We start from the raw sequence: 17,106 nt of genomic DNA on the forward strand, positions 1-17,106 counted from the left end.
CTTGATGGTTACCTGTGGAGATATTTTTTTTTTCGGTGATGGTAGATAAACGCTTGAAAACGACAAAGATTTCTAAGGACTCTTCCACTATCCTACTGACAGCGCCAAATATCAATCGTCTCTTGAGAAGGGGGCTTTTTAAAAAACTTTTCTATTAACTTCGACTTTAACAATAATGTAACGAAACTAAGATTAAAGTTAGACTGAGTTGTCTAATTTTGGTTTGATTGATTTGAAAAAAAAAAATGATGACTGAGCATCGACCATTCTATTGAGAGTTTTGTCTATCCCTAGATCTTCTCCTTAGATGAATAAACAGAATTAGAAATAATTTGTTTAGTCTAATATACTATAATAATATTTCAATAATATTTTCTTAGAGTTTGTTGGGTTAACAAAAACAGCATCCGAAATAATTTGTTTATTGTAACATAAAGAGATACTGATGTATTCTGTTTAGACTAGCTTAAAGAGGATCATAACTCCCGAATGAGATTTCAGGATATTTCAATTTCAATAAGCATCTTTTTCCTACTCGCAAGAATATTGAGAAGAAAATTGGTTTATAAGAAAAAATCAATATTAGTACGAAATCGAATTTTATTATGCATTCGCATAGACCTTGAAAGCTAACGTGTGGCCCATGACTCCAAAACTTTATTTTTTTAGGATGAGTTTTTACATCTACTATATTTTGTTGATAAGCAAATATGTTTCTATATTATGAAAATATGTCGTACTCATTGTCTATGTCTATAATGTGAAACAGTTAGTGAATTAATTTACTCAAGCTAGTACGAGTTTGTATCCATGAAACCACTCCTAGTGCTACAGCGAATGATCATTATTGATTATATCAAGTAGAGGCCTTTTTACTCAAACAGTGGTATTGTAATAGAAGAAGCAGCACAAGCTATATAGGAAGCAATTTGTTCCTACTTTCTATTGTGACAAGACTAGTTACAAAGAAGGATTACGCAACAAAATACTTCAACAAAAATAAGTTTATTAACAGTTTTTAGAGAGAATAGGGGGCAAGCAGCTGAAATGATTTCGTAGTCGAATTTTACGTGCAATTTGTTGATTTTCCTGAGAATTTCATTACTTCAACTCATTACCTCCTCCGTAATTGCGGTAGGGCCCGCTAAGGATTACCTCGCAAGATGTGGTACTCCCGGTGGTGTCCAGCCCATGACTCTGAAACATCAAGAATTCTTATTGAAAACTGAAATGAGTTTTCATCAAATTATCATTGTCAATGTTAATTTACATTCATAATTCACACGAAATTTACATAAAACGAATACTTAAAATTTAAAACAAGTAAAAAAGTCGTCGCACTCTCGAGAGATTACAGCGCATATTTTACCGTTAGCAATCAGTACATATTAACAAAAATCTTAATTTATGAAAGGAAGTTTCCATTAAAACTAGAACAAAGAAAATCCTAATAATTTAATTTACTTAATAATCCTCCCCTCATTATTTATTAACAATTTTCATAATAATTGGTTTATGAAATGAAAAATGACCTCAAATGACATAAATGGACGTCCATTGAAACCAATTGATATTTATTGTCATTTGTTGCTGTTTATGACGTCTACCGACGTTGATTGATGACGATGAAATCATAATTTGGTTAATGTGATTGATTTTTGCCTAATAATGCCCAAAATTTCTTTATGTTTGGCACATCTACAGCTATACAGAATTAAATTAAAAAGACCCGAGCTTGCTGCATGCTACCTATGAGAAGATATCGCTGCTACAGACAGATAGACGGACGGACAAAACAGTTAAAAAAAACTGCGTCTACAATAATCTTTAAATTAGATTAGAACTAAATATCCGTATTTTCTGAACTACTAATAAATATATCACAATATATTCCATTTTTATATTTTTATATTTTATGAAATTATCCTAATTATCTTTGTATATCAAACTCAAACCTTTTCACCTATGTAAATCAATAATTTTTTCAATTATTAATATTCTTTTATTGAATAATGTCTTCTAAACAGAGATCACTTCTTGAGAGATTTGACCTTACTGAAGGGATACAAAAACTATCTAATCTGTTGGTTATTCTGAGCTGGCGTGTGTCAATGGCGTAGTAAGAGGCAAATCCCTTCATGCTTAGTTGGAAAAGGACAAATAGGAGGTATAATACCTATTCCGCTACGAAGGTGTTGAAATAGTAAGAGTATTATTTAGTACTTTTCAGCTCAATAAACTGTGAAAGTTTTCTTCCCCATTTTTTCAACTGTGATTAATTTCATTGTGTATCACAGCTCAAATTCAATTATTTCAAGGAGAAACGCAAGCTAATATTTATAAAAGCAGTTCAAGAAACGCCGGAATGAAGAATGTGTATTGAAAAACTATTCGTCGATGTTTAAATCTAGACTTAACATTTTAATTTCAAAGGGAATATTGGAATAGAAACAATCGAAAAAATGTTACGAAGCCAAGATAGATGTTATATCTTCTTAAAATTGGGTTACAGGTAGTAAATGTAGTATCCAATATCATCAAAAAACCATCAAGCGTAATGTTGAGGTTTCTCGTTACAGTTTAATTTCCTGTTACATTTTGGCATCAGTTAGTTAATCTAATCGATGAATAATCAAATGTGATGGAGTTTTTCATGAAATATTGATGTAACTGTGAATATTTTTTTATTTATTAGTGGTTTATTCCGAAATTTATGAGAAAACATTAGTAACATTGTCAATGTCATCTATTCTTATATGGCTTCCTTTTGAAACTTTAGGATTAGAAAGTTTTTGAGCATCAGGTTGTTATTACTTTGTTATTAATAAACATTATAAATGTTACCTAGATGTTTTATTATTTCGCATTTGGAATGTTTGGAAATTTACATATGTTTCCAATCTAAATGATTTACACTGCATGTATCACTTCACAATAAAATTTTGCTTGAAAGGAATAACTGTGTAAAAGCTCATACATAGTTCGATGCATGTATTTTCAGAATAAGAAACCGAAATTGTTTTTTATGATTTCTGAAATGATTCAAATGATAGTTGACTGTTAAAAAATTGTTTTATATTTGTAGCGAACATATCGGCTCAATATTTCTAGTTACCATGAAAACTCAATTCTACGTTAACGTAAAAAAAAAGCTGTGAAATTTTCAAAACAATGAAAAAATATCCCACTCTAAATTTCCGGATTTTGGCAAAACATCACTTTGTAATCTCAGTTTCAGCGTAAGATTACTCTAAAATTCAAAACACATAATGTAATCGAATTATTTCAATAAATATGATATTAGTATAAGTCATAAAGGACATAATTCATTATCCAAATATTTCACTAGATTGAAATCTAAAACACCAAAAAACAGAAGAAGTGATAACTATTATATATAAGTGCCTTATACTAATTGTGATGCTGTCTGCAAAGGTCAAACATCTCAGTATTTAGAAAATAGACTAAGAGGTCATCAATAAGATAAAAAAAATAGAGCTGCATTAACGAACCATGAAATATAATAAAAAATTCATTTATAAGTATTCAAAAATTCTTGAAACGGAGTCTAATACATGAAAAAGGGAGTAGTTTTTTATTGGGAATGTGGCGGCAAGGAAACACCAAAGTGGACTAACTTTGGTGTTAGCTTTCTAATAATTTTGTATTCATCGTCTGGAAAATAATTAATTAAGATTTCCGGTGATTTTTGATGTTATTAAAGGTTGTAATAGAATTCAGAGTTCAAAATTCAATATTCAATTTGAATATTGAATTCTGAAATCACAGAGATTATAAATCACGAAATCGAAATGAGAAATAATATCTCAAAAAATAATCAACACCAGATCACAGTCAAATTCTCGATTTGAATTTCGAAACAGGACAAGAATTGGTGGTTTTTAATATAATATTTATTTGGATTAATGGCTTAACAACAATTATAATAGGCAGAAGTTATGAATCTGTTGCAGTACGTTATTGAATTGTGTGATAAAGACAATTGAAATTGTTGCATAAAAGTGGCAAATCTATTGAAAAGTTGAAAGAAACAAATGCATATGCCCAAAGAGATGATGAGAAAATTCAATATAACCTAAATAAATATCCTGTAGTACCAATTACCCAATCTACTTCAATCAATAGAGGCTGTAAATTTCATTACTAAACTAATGTTGAAGTCACGTCTTAACTTTCATATAAACACTAAGTTTCATCTTTAAATTACGTACTTTCACGGTTTGCTACTTCTACAGCGTTGAAGAAAATCTCATAGGAGCTACGTGTTTTGAATTTTAGAGTAATCTTTCGCTGAAACTACGATTACAAAGTGGTGTTTTGGTAAAATCCGAAAATTTAGAGTGAGATATTTTTTCATTGTTTTGAAAATTTCAAAACTTTTTTATGTGTTTGCCAGGAATATAAAACATTTTTTTAATAGTCAATTTTGATTTGATTCATTCCATAAAACAATTTCGGTTTCTTATTCTGAAAATATATGCATCGAACTATGTATGACTATGTATCAATCACAGTGACCTCAAATAATATGAATCCATATCAATCGACATCAATCGACGTCAATAGACATCATAAAACATCGATCAACAACAAATGACAATACTTATAAATTGGTTTCAATGGACATCCATTTATGTTATTTGAGGTCATTTTTCATTTCATAAACCAATTATTATGAAAATTGTTAATAAATAATGAGTGGAGGATTATTGAATAAATCAATAATAAATTAAATCATAAGGATTTCCTTTGTTTAGTTTTCATAGAAACTATTTACTGATTGCTAACGGTAAACTATGCGCTGTAATCTGTCGAGAGTGCGACTTTTTTTCTTGTTTTAAATTTTAAGTATTCGATTTATGTAAATTATGAATGTAGATTAACATAGGAATATCTTCGACCATAATAAAATAATTTGATTAAAACTCATTTCAGTTTTCAATAAGAATTCTTGAGGTTTCAGTATCATAGAGACACCACCGTAAGTATCAGCTCTTGTGAGGTTATCCTTAGTGGGCCCGACCGCAATTACGGAGAAGGTAATGATATGAGGTAATGAAATTCTCGAGAGAATCAACAAATTGAACGTAAAATTCCACTACGAAATCGTTTCAGCTGCGAAGGAATAAATGAGATCAAAAATAAAAAAGTGTTTCCCGTATTTTATCAGTTTTAATTTGATCCATTGCCCCCTATTCTCTCCAAAAACTGCTTTTTGTTGAAGTATTTTGTTGCGTTATCCTTCTTTGTAATTAGTTTTGTGACAATTGCTTGCTATCCGGGGTATCCCACGACGAGTTAAAACTATATATTTATGGCAAAATACTCTTAGTTATTTATAAAATAGAAATTCTAATAAAACTGCAAATAATTTAATCCATAACTGCTATATATGTGAGATGTAGGGACCTAGGAAAAATTAATTTTTCTTATTAAAACAAAGTTTATTTTGATAAAGAATTAAGGAAAAGTTGAAACGTCAAAATTCATCTTTCTTTTAATAATTATCAAAAAAAAACTAATTTTAAACAGAAGAGACCTAAAATCAAAAATATTTAGATGCATATATATATATATATATATATATATATATATATATATATATATATTCAATATTTTGAAAATATATTCTGCCTTTCTACAAAGGAGAAAACTACTTTTCTAGCTAATGCCTCGAATTGGATTACATCTCTTCTGAAGAGCGTGATGTTAATCGACCTTTTTGTCGATATTAACAACCACAATCGCTGGCAATTGCAAGGAGAGGTTGTAACCACTGATTAGTTTCGACGTTATTACGTCTCATCAGAGCAGTATAACAACCCTCATTCGGGCTTGAGACCTGACTGTCTAATAACGTCGAAACTAGTCAGTAGTTACAACCGCTCCTTGCAATTGCGAGCTATTAGGGATGTTAATATCGACACAAAGATCAATTGACACTCTTCAGAGATGTAAATCAATATTTGAGAAAACTCCATTCGATATATTCCTGTCATAGACCAGAGCATAGTGGCGCATTCGTTTGCAAGTGTTCCTGATTATAAAAGTGTAAGATGACACTTGATATCTTTTGATGTTATTGTTTAAACAACGAAAAACTCAATACGCCAGAGAATTAATTTTTTTATGTTAAAAAATAAGCTCCCTAAGCGCAGACACTTTCGAGAGAGAAGTATTCCTATCTCAATCCCATCTCAATGTATTAGATGAGGGAAAGAAAGGCTGACGAAGCGCTTAAAAAATTGTTTGCCATTTTTCAGCAGTAATAGTTAAAATATTCTTACTATTTCTAATATTAATCTATTAAATTTTCCAACTTATTGTTATGTGTAACGAGATTTTTATTTATTATTAAAATATTTTATACAACTTTTTTTGGTCATTGAAGTTAACAGAAACATTTATTTCCAACATTTCTTTTTATTTATGAAAAAATCATTGTCGGATACCGTCGTTGTTTAAACAATAATATCAAAAGTGTCATCTCACAGTTTTATAATCAGGAACACCTCCCGGACATATTTAAAAAAAAATTACGACTTAAAACAATTTTGCAAACGAATGCGCCACCATGCCCTGCACTATCAAAGGATGATACTGAATAAAATGCCTCAATATTTACGAGCATGGTTATGAGGTATGCAGTCAAATGTTAGATCTTTGCATTGATGCAGTTCTTCATTATCTGATATTTTTCAAAGTAGTATTGAAATATTTCTGGAAATGATTTAAGCGCATTTTTTCAGGCTCTATACGTTTAAAGCCTTAGATCGTTAAATGACGTATCATTTGAATAATCGTAATATAAATATGAGAAATACGGGACTGCTTGTAATCCCGTATTTACATTTTAAACTTTCAGGCGCTCTTTCAAAGAGCAATTATATTCTCTTTATATACTCAGTCTAAATATGAAAAGTACTGTCAGTTGAAGTCATATTCCGTATATTATCCAGAATTCTAAGATATATAAAATCACGTTACACTTATTTCTGAACAGTTTGTAGTGTGGCCGTTAATTTCTGGAAATTCAGTCTTAAATCTCTCTCTTCCTCCTTCACTTCTGGCCTGAGGTTGATATACCTTTTAGTTGTATTTTTCTTAGGAAATTGTTCTTGTGGTATGGAGAGAAGTATTGATAAAATTGATAAAATTTTTAATGGAATCTGGATAAAACTCTTTGGTAATCTTTTCCAAATTGCAGATTGTGTACGAAGATAAATATCGATAAATAAGGTGAAGCAAAACCGCTGAAATATCTTACATAATAATGGAAACATGTAAACAAAAGCAAATGGGGATAGTGGTCTGTGAGAATATGTTGTACCGCTTATAAAGTGTCGGTAGAGGATGTATGCGTCAGATAAATAATCACTGGAAATAAAACTTTTTTAACGACGACACTATATACGGGGTAGAAACGGCCAACAAAAGTTAAGACCATTTGGATGTTCAGTTCACAGAAACCGGTTCTGTTTCTAACAAAAAAAGAATATTTCAGCATGTTTTGAACAAAGCAGCACAAATGGAAGTATTAAGTATTTTTAATGCAGATCTCTCCATATCAATATCAGTGATGCATGCTAAGTAGAAAAGTTTCACTAAACAATAAAGGAAGCACTAGAATTGAATAGGTTGAATAGATTCGACCAATATAAAAAGTAAATTCTCAAATGATTTCTATAAAAGTATACTATTCAATGAAGTAATGACGGTTCCTATAATATATAATACGAAGGCAGCTAATAAAAATTTGAGGTAGGCTAATAAAAGAAATATTCATGATTGCATTTGGCTTTATTGATTTTCAGAATATTCTCCATTGAGATAAATATACTTTTTAACCATTTAATTTTGATTTGGAGAATAAAAACAGTTATTGGATGAAAAAAAAAACAACTGTACGACCGATGAGCCATTAATTCCATGTTTTGACTGTTCAAAAACTGATATGTGGGAGCTTGCATTGTTGTCGTGAAGAATTATACGTCTTCTGCGATTTGTTTTTCTGATTTTTTTGAATGAATCCGACAAACAAATGTTAGCGTACCATATAGGATTGACCATTCTACGCTGCTCTAATGAAAAAGTGGCGAAATGTTCACTTATTCCGAGAAAATAGGCCACCATTTGCTTCATAGTGCTTCGTGAGCGAACAGCTTCTGTTGGATTCACCTCAACCTGTAAGACTCAAATAACCGATTGTTATTGCAATCAGTTCCATTAGTAGCATAGATAGCATAGAAAACAAGTGTCTTATATAGTTCAGATTTGTGAATTCTAGGTAAACTGATAATAGATAATAAGAGAAAAATGAGATTTGACGAATGAATTTGGTAGAAGAATTTCAAAATGGATGCTGGATCAATGTGTAATCCCCATTCTAAAAGATGTCGAAGTCTTGGTGAGAGTTTGAGTATGTTTTGGAGGTAGTGCTACTGGGGACCTCGTGACAATTGAAGGGATTTCGAAAGAAGAAGGCCAGTGTCTGATTGACAGAAAATTTGCTAACGCTAAATATTATGCTAACGATCCCAAGCATCACCTGACGTTAAGCAGAGAGTGTTTGAAAGAATTGGAAAGGAAGAATGTAATGATGTGACAATCACATTCGACCGAACTCAACTCTATTGAGTTATTGTTAGACAAATTGAACCGAGAAGTTGAAAAGCTGTGTCCTATATCCACTTTACACCTCTGGAATATCCTGAAAAACTAATGGAATTAAATCGACGACGATAATTTTTTCAAATTGTTACAGAGAATGCCAAAATTGTGCAACAAAATAATAGAAGCAATTTATGAATGAAAAATTATTATTATTATTATTACTATATTTTTATCTATTTATGTTTTTTAAAATATAAATAGCAAAATAGATCGTATTGTTTTTATTTGTTGTATAGAACTATAGGGTGGGCAAAAACTTTTGACCGATAGTGTAGATGTAAATATGGACGTTACCGTTACCGAAGTCGAGATTGATCATAATGAGTACCTACATATAATTCGCGACGAAATTTTTATTCTCAATGTTTTACCTATTTCTAACCATATATGAAATTATATCAAATAATTCATTCATTATTTATTTTGTTTTGGAAAGCGATATTTGCGTGAAAGATGCTGAAAAGACATCTTCCGCTCATTTCGAGAAATGATTGAATCCGATAAATCTTCGAAAAAGTCTATCAAACGTTTGACGGTTCTTGACCTTTTGAAACTACATGTCAGACATTGACTAAGACTAATGGTGATTTCCAAATGATCAAATAATTATAAAACAAATTATTGAAGCCAGATTGAAGTTCAACAAGCTCATTAAAATATAACCTTCAAGGCAAATTAAATGTGAATATAAATCTTTAAAGTTGAGATTGTTTCTTGTGTGGATAAAAATGGAAAAAATACATATATCTTATCGCAAAGAAAACTATAGATAATTGGCCCTCTTTGTCAACTCATTGTAAACCGAGTATATATTTTAAATCCCTATATATTTTCAATGAGGTCTGTCACTCCCAATGAAAATTTAAATTTGAATATCTCATAATAATGAGAATATTGAAGTCTATGTATATTAATCTCGATAATCTTCAGAAGTGATGTTTTTGTATTCGTGTACTTTCCAGAGAAATGTTCATTACATTGTTTGTTTTATGTAACGTCAATTTTATCATACCACCACTCCTATACCTACCCAGATAATCCTCATTTTTTGGACACTTCGAATGCAATTTTTAATATTTTTACAAACTTCATAGCTGTGAAAGCAGAGCTATATTGCGATAATACAGGTAAAATGACTGAAACAAGATCAGTTCCTACAGTAACAATAGCATAGAAATTTAGTATCTTTTATAGTATAGTGAAGTTTGACATTTGTTAATGTTGATCACAATTTGAACTGATAATATGAGAGAAATGAGAGTTGACGACTGAATTGGGTGGAGGAAATCCAACAAAAAAGGAAATATTTGTAGGCTTTCTATAAAGAGAGTTTGGAAGACTTATGCTGCACTTCTAGATGCTTTATTTTGTATTAGGCTCAGCAAATAATTATGCATGGGTATTGAGGAATTAAAGACAAAGTTATGATTCGTGGTACTTTTTTGTTAGTTTCTGCGAATATGTGTTTTCCAATCTAGACATTTTAGACATAATCAAAGTCCGCAGTCCAAGAAATGTCAAAGACGTGAGATGATCATAAAAGCAAGCTTCTTCCAGGATATTAAGAAGATATAATTTGATGTTAAGCCATTATGAAGCTCAATAATTCGCAAATTTTTTATGTCTGGAGTATTATGAATTTTATAGGTTGAATTATTTAATTTGATGAACTTCAGCAGAGCAGCTGCTTATTTCTGAGGGATTGCCATGTTCCATTATGAAGAATGATTGGAATGTGATTGATAGGGATGGCTTCTAGTATATGTTTTTGAGTTTTTTTTTGAGATTCATAAAATTGAACTCAGTTCGGCTTCTTGAAAGTTCGTAGGGCATTTTTTCTTTATTACTGAGGTTTTCAAAGTGAGATGAGATATTTTGGCTATTTGTGAAGAGGAGAGTTATAGAATGCAAGAGTAGAGTAATTAGGATAGGTTATTGGATTTCAATGAATTAAAAATTTGGTTTCACAGTTCCATTCATGCAATGTTTTGGGCTTAAAAATTTATCAAATTCCCTAATAATTGAGTTATTTCTAATAAAGTTCCTTTTGCCTGTCAATCCGTTATCACAGTCATCCATCCCTATATGAACTCGTTTTATACAGGTAAAAAAATATTGAGAAATTAATAATCAGTGGCAGCAGCATATATAACTAGTAGATTCACTAACCTGAAGATGCTATTGTCCGTAGACGTGTAACCTCTTATGAAAATAGAAGTAATTGACTTTTTGTTGATAAATGTTTGATATATCATAGAGTTTATCTCTCCAAATCCACAATAGAGGACGTACTCACTCATGACTCTATAATCTATTGGAATTACATTCAGATTCTCATTTCAATGTACTGTAAACAGTAGTGTGGTTTATGTTTCATTTGCGCTGTATCGATTTTGTTAGCCAAATACAAAGTTCATTTATACGCGCGTTTGGTATATTTACCCTGCAAAATATACTACACCAACAAAAATTACTATAAAATTGTTAGAGCTTAATGACGACCATTAAATTTGTATACCGTTAAAATAAAACAATAAATGATATTAGCTCTTTTAATTAATATTAGAATCACAACTATTAAAACTGTAATAGCTCTGATGGCACTCACATTGAAAATATTTAGCAATACCGCATTTACGCTTGTTGGCTTGTTATAATTATAATTGTATCTGTTTATAATAGATGAGTATTCCCTTGGGTCGACATAAATGAAAACTGATATTGTAGGTCCACGAGAACACTTAATAATCAGCACAAATTTTTATTTAAAACCAAGACATATGATTTATATAACGTGTACCAACTTGTTATAAGTATGACAAATAATTTAAGCTAAGAAAGAACGAATTCAGTGGATTCATGACATAAGCAGTCTCTTTTGGACGTTTGGAGAGACCAGACATCTATTTAATACTCTAGTTTCTTAATTTTTACATACATCATACCAATTGGAAATTGGTATGATTAAAATTTCAAAAAGACTAAGTAGCAGCCAAATTCAATGAAATTCATGTTTATATTAAATCATCATTGTTCTTGACCGTAATCAATTCTAGGAAAAATTTATTTCACCGCAATTTTCGCGGTTGGTTAACACACTAAACACCATACAGAAAATCAAGACGATTTATCGATAAAAACATATTAAAGGTCTAAGGAGTGAAAGATGAAAGAATATACATATACAGAAATATATACATACAGTTATTGCTACATCGTTTTCATTCCAGATTTCTTTCAATTTATAACGAGTTTTCATGCATAATATTGCAGATATTTCTCTTAATTTCTTTGTTTCTCATATTGAATATTAAAATATGTTTTAGTTTATAATATTATCTGACTTTGGTTATTTACTTAATCACATTAATGAAATAAATCACTGCCCTTATGAATCCAGAATAAGTCATGAGGTATGAGAAAATATGTTTAAAAATATTCACCCTTAATAATTGTCGCATCAAAATCCAAATCCTAGTTTCGAAAAACAATGTCAATTAGGGTGTATACCAAGGAAATATTTCATTTTTTCCTCACGAATGCTATGTTTATAACCATTATTGAATAGTGAGGACTGATTTGTTTCATATAAAATTCAATACCACCCTGTAAAATAAATAAGAAATTGTGTTTCCTACTTTTGTTGGGACTTGCTTCCGTATTGACCGGATGTCAAGTAATAACGGCCGTCCTATCTTGGATCCTTACACCCCCAGGTTAGTTTGTTACGACAAAGCATCACTTGATTGCCCTTTTTATCCTTCACTGAGTCTTGCTGAATACAGGTACAAATTTCCTTTCCTTCTACACACACTGAAGTGAAATATTTGGGAAAGTAGCGAAATGTCGAAATATATTGTAGCAAAAAACGTGTTTTATTTGTTTGGGTAGAGAGCGGAAAAAAATATATCGACTTAAGTTAATAGAATTTAAAATCAAACCATCAGATATTTTAGAAAAATATCATTATTGGTAACTAATTAGTCAAATGGTCTCTTAGACAATACCATATTCCTTTTATATCGACAAAAGGAACTTATTTCAGCACAGGTGAACTTAATGATTATTCAAAGTCAACCACAATGTATCCCCTAGAGAATACTTCATCGGTGTTACGTTACACTTCTTAATTGAACTCAAAGTTTAATTCCCATCTGCTCCGAATAATTAACGTTAAATTAACTTATGTACAAAATAAACCAAGAAACAAAATTTCATCCGTTAATTTTTACTGTAAGTTGACTTGATAAGAAAAATCAATACATTCAATGGAAATCGATGTCAATCAGACAATTGTACTATTGACAAAAAAAATTGTAACCAGCAACACTATAAATTTCATTCTATTTAAATTATTCGAAACCTGGAAGAATAGAAACTGCCACGCCACATTTACCATTAGTGTTGCAAAGAATATTTATGATAAACATTATTTGGATGTAATCAAAGAGTTGAAATACCATTCATACCTGCTAATAAGGAAATAATTTTGGATTAAGAGAATTACAGATGTCTGAATTATTTATGATAAGCTTTCCATACCAATTAAATTGACAAATATGCAACTGAATAAAATTTTTTATTTGAGTTGCCTTAATGTACATGCTAAAGTGAATATACGTACGTTATCAACTCGTTATAACTACATAGAAAAAATTTCACATAACACAGATACCAGATGTAATATTATCTTCAGCCAACCTAATTTATCTTTACCCTGAACATCCTTCTATATTATGAGTTCGAAATAATAGACATTAAGCCCCGATCCAGACTTTCCACGAGGTTACACTAGGGAACGCCCCTCTTCCGTTCGCTCAGTGTCGAGAGGTGGATACAACTACAAATATAGATACTAAAATTCTTTTTTACTTCTTGTGGACTGAAATGAATCATTTTTTAGTTGTATTGTAGGTATACAGCAGTAAAAATCTAACAAAAAATCATTAAAGGCTACTTCTTCATTCGAATCATCACATCCATATTGTGTATACGTAGCGAGAAATTGAATAAATTGAAATTGTGGATGGCTAACCGTGTCTAAAGTCTCTAGAAGACGTCTTGTGAGAGTTTGAATTTGGCGTTAGAAATGATGTTGGAATAAAATAGGTACATACATATCTCTTTGTAATATTCGAGTGAAGTTATCCTAATTATATGATTCTTTATACGAATTTTGAAAATTATTATTATCAGCGATATCTCCTCATAAGAAGCATGTAGCGAGCTCGAGTTTTTTGTATTCAATTCCTGTATAGCTGTAAATGTGCCAAGACATCAGCCAAATGAACTCAAATAAATTGATGTAAATCGACATCAATAGACGTAATAAGACTTCGATCAACATCAAATTAACTAAGGAAATATGTTTTTAATTTCAGAATTGTTCTTTTAAAATGAGAAACTTCAATCCCACACACAAAAAACCTGTAATAAGCATATGAGAGGAAACAAAATATGAAGTCAAAAACTAATTCTAAATGCAACAAAGGCGATCGATGTTATTTTTAATGAGTAGTAAAAAAAGAGAAACCAGAAAAATGACTTATTACATTTCGTTGACATTAATATCCAATACAAATGTTTTTAAGAGACTAATACACCCTAGATGACACTTTCTCTAGCAAGAATATGAGAGCTCCATAGTATGCTTTTCAACCGTTTTTTAGAGCAACGAAAATCCCTCTTTTTATGTTTCCTTGGGATATTTTTTAAAGATCATCATTTTGTTGCCTGGCCGCAAGGTTTTTATGGTTTCATACATTATTATTCTTGTCTAGTATCGCTGTTGACTGGTATGAGTTTTGTTTATTCACTATTAATGCAAGCCTGGACTTCAAAGTCTGAGTATTAGTCCCATATTATTCCACATAATAATGGATAAAATCATGTCTAGTCGCGACTAGACAACAAAATAATGATCTTAAACGAATTACTATGATCTCAGAGGAAAACAGTATAATATGACTTTTTCGAATGAGAACTATATGCATGACACCATAAAAAGAGCTCATCAGGGATTTTCGTTGCTCTAAGAAACAGTTGAAAAAGCATATTCTAGAGCTCCCATATTCTTGCTAGAGAAAGTATCTTGAAGGGTGTCTTAGTCTCTTAAAAACGATTTTATGGAATATCAATGTCAAAGAAATGTAACAACTCATTTGTCTGTTCTCACTTTTTTTACTACTCATTTAAACATAGCAATCACGCCTTTATTGCAACTAGAAATTTATAGATTTTTACTTCATATTTTGTTTTCTCTATTATGCTTTTCTTATATCAGGTTATTTGTAGTGTGGGATAAAAGTTTTTCATTTTAAAAGATCATTTCTAAAACGAAAAACATACTCTTTAAGTAAATTTTACATGTGCTTCACTTCTTGAGAATATTCTCCATGCTACAAATTGCATTAGCAACCGAGTAACGTATATATATCAGACTGAATTGCACCCACAAACAGACATTATATTGCTTCACAGTTGAATCTCACCTATTGCAGCATTAGAGGGTTATATACCTGAGAATTTATTAATCATCCTTTATAGAAGAGCGTTCTCTCGACTTTCTGGGTCAACCGGAAACTTCTAAGAACCAACCTTTATTTGAAATTTCTAATTTAGGTGAAGTATCTAAGAAGTTGTCTTCTCTTTGGAATACATTTCGGGAAACGTGATTCGCAATTCACATTTCACTTAAAAATATTATACGTTCAAAAAAGTTGGCGAATATCAGCATATATTTTTAATCTTGAACTCTTGTTAATTCCAGTAGTGTCCCAGAATGCTATTGATATTTCATGCTAAAAGCAAAATATTTTATAATTCCAAAGACGCGAGTAAATATAATGGATAAAAAATAACTGGTAAACTCTTTCAGTTAATGATAATGTATTTAATTGAGGAAAAGAATCTCACCTAGAAGTAATCCTTCAAAAATATCATCCATATAACACGATCTTAATGAGCATCTGCATAATGACGTTATTAACACGGCGATGCTTTCAGCTCGTTCTAATTCCACGAAACTACAAACATCGTTTATCAATATTTCGAAAGAGCTTAAATTCTATCAACAGTCAACTGTCCAAAACTAAATACGTATGGTGAATATTTCGTGGGCGTTGGATAGAAGTTCAGTGATTGAAATTGATTGGACATAGACGTGAAACCATAATAAAGCTAGATGATCGATCAATATTTATGCGTGGGTAAGTCTGTGGGAAGCTGAAATTAGATCATATAATAGTTGTAGAATAAGATTAACTTGTTCGAGTAATATATCATCGAACAATATTCTTTGTGAAAATGCGTCAATACCTCTAACTATGAAAGGTCTAGCTTGGATGAGAACGTTGGCACTCGATCTGATAGATATCAGCCCATCACAAGTCATGCAGCTGAAACCACGCTTAGCAAAGGTTGAGAAGGGAAAATTGTTCCTAAGTAATCATTTAGAAGTTCATCCGTAGATGAATGGTTTCTATATAGATCGATACTTTAGCAACGCTTTAGTTATCACCCCGTCAGACATGAAAATACAGTGTATAAAACAAGCAAAATTGATATGAAAAACCGATTGGTGAAACTGAACCATAAATTGAATCTGTGAACAGCCTAGAGAGATTGATATTCCTGTCATTGATAGTTCTGATTTTGTTTTTCCATGCTGATGATTGTTGTTATAGAGTGTAATTTTAATTTTTATCCACAACTCAACCTAGCATAGGTTCGCACTCGAGCTAAAGACTTTCAAAGATTTGAGGAGATAAAATTCAAAAGCTTGGTTCTTTTTTCTAATTCCGTGTTGTTCCTATTTTACTTGGGTATGGTACGGTGGAAATGGATGCAATTCATACCACATCCAATTCAGGGTTCAAAAATCTTCGTGAAATATACATATTTTATCAGCATAGCCTTTCACAGCACTCCTATTAGGTACAATACGAAATGTGTTTTTGATAATTTGATAGTATCTGTGAATAAAGTAAATTAAGGTGAATTTGGTCATTTGTTTCATAATTCATTATATTATATATTCCGGATACTTGTGATTTAAGATTTCAATCACTACATTTGAGTACAGAAACAGAAATTTGAAAATTATCAACTAGTGAAGGAAATTGTGAAAGTACTGTGATGATTACATCAAAAAAAGTACTCAAATCTTCACAAAAACATTCTTTGAATAATAAAAAATATTTAAGAAAATCAAGACTCACAGAAGCATTCCACCACCTTGAAAAGCAAACTACAAATTATCGAGGAATTTAGTAGTGAACTGAGACAATTGGATGATAGTAGGTAATGCGCAAGGGCTCAGTATAGAATTAGGAATTTAAACTATGAATGGAACCATACAATTACCTAAGTATTCAGCAGCAGGACCTACTTTATGAAGGAATTCTCAGCACA

Source organism: Diorhabda sublineata, chromosome 10, assembly GCF_026230105.1.
Source record: "Diorhabda sublineata isolate icDioSubl1.1 chromosome 10, icDioSubl1.1, whole genome shotgun sequence".
Taxonomy (NCBI): domain Eukaryota; kingdom Metazoa; phylum Arthropoda; class Insecta; order Coleoptera; family Chrysomelidae; genus Diorhabda; species Diorhabda sublineata.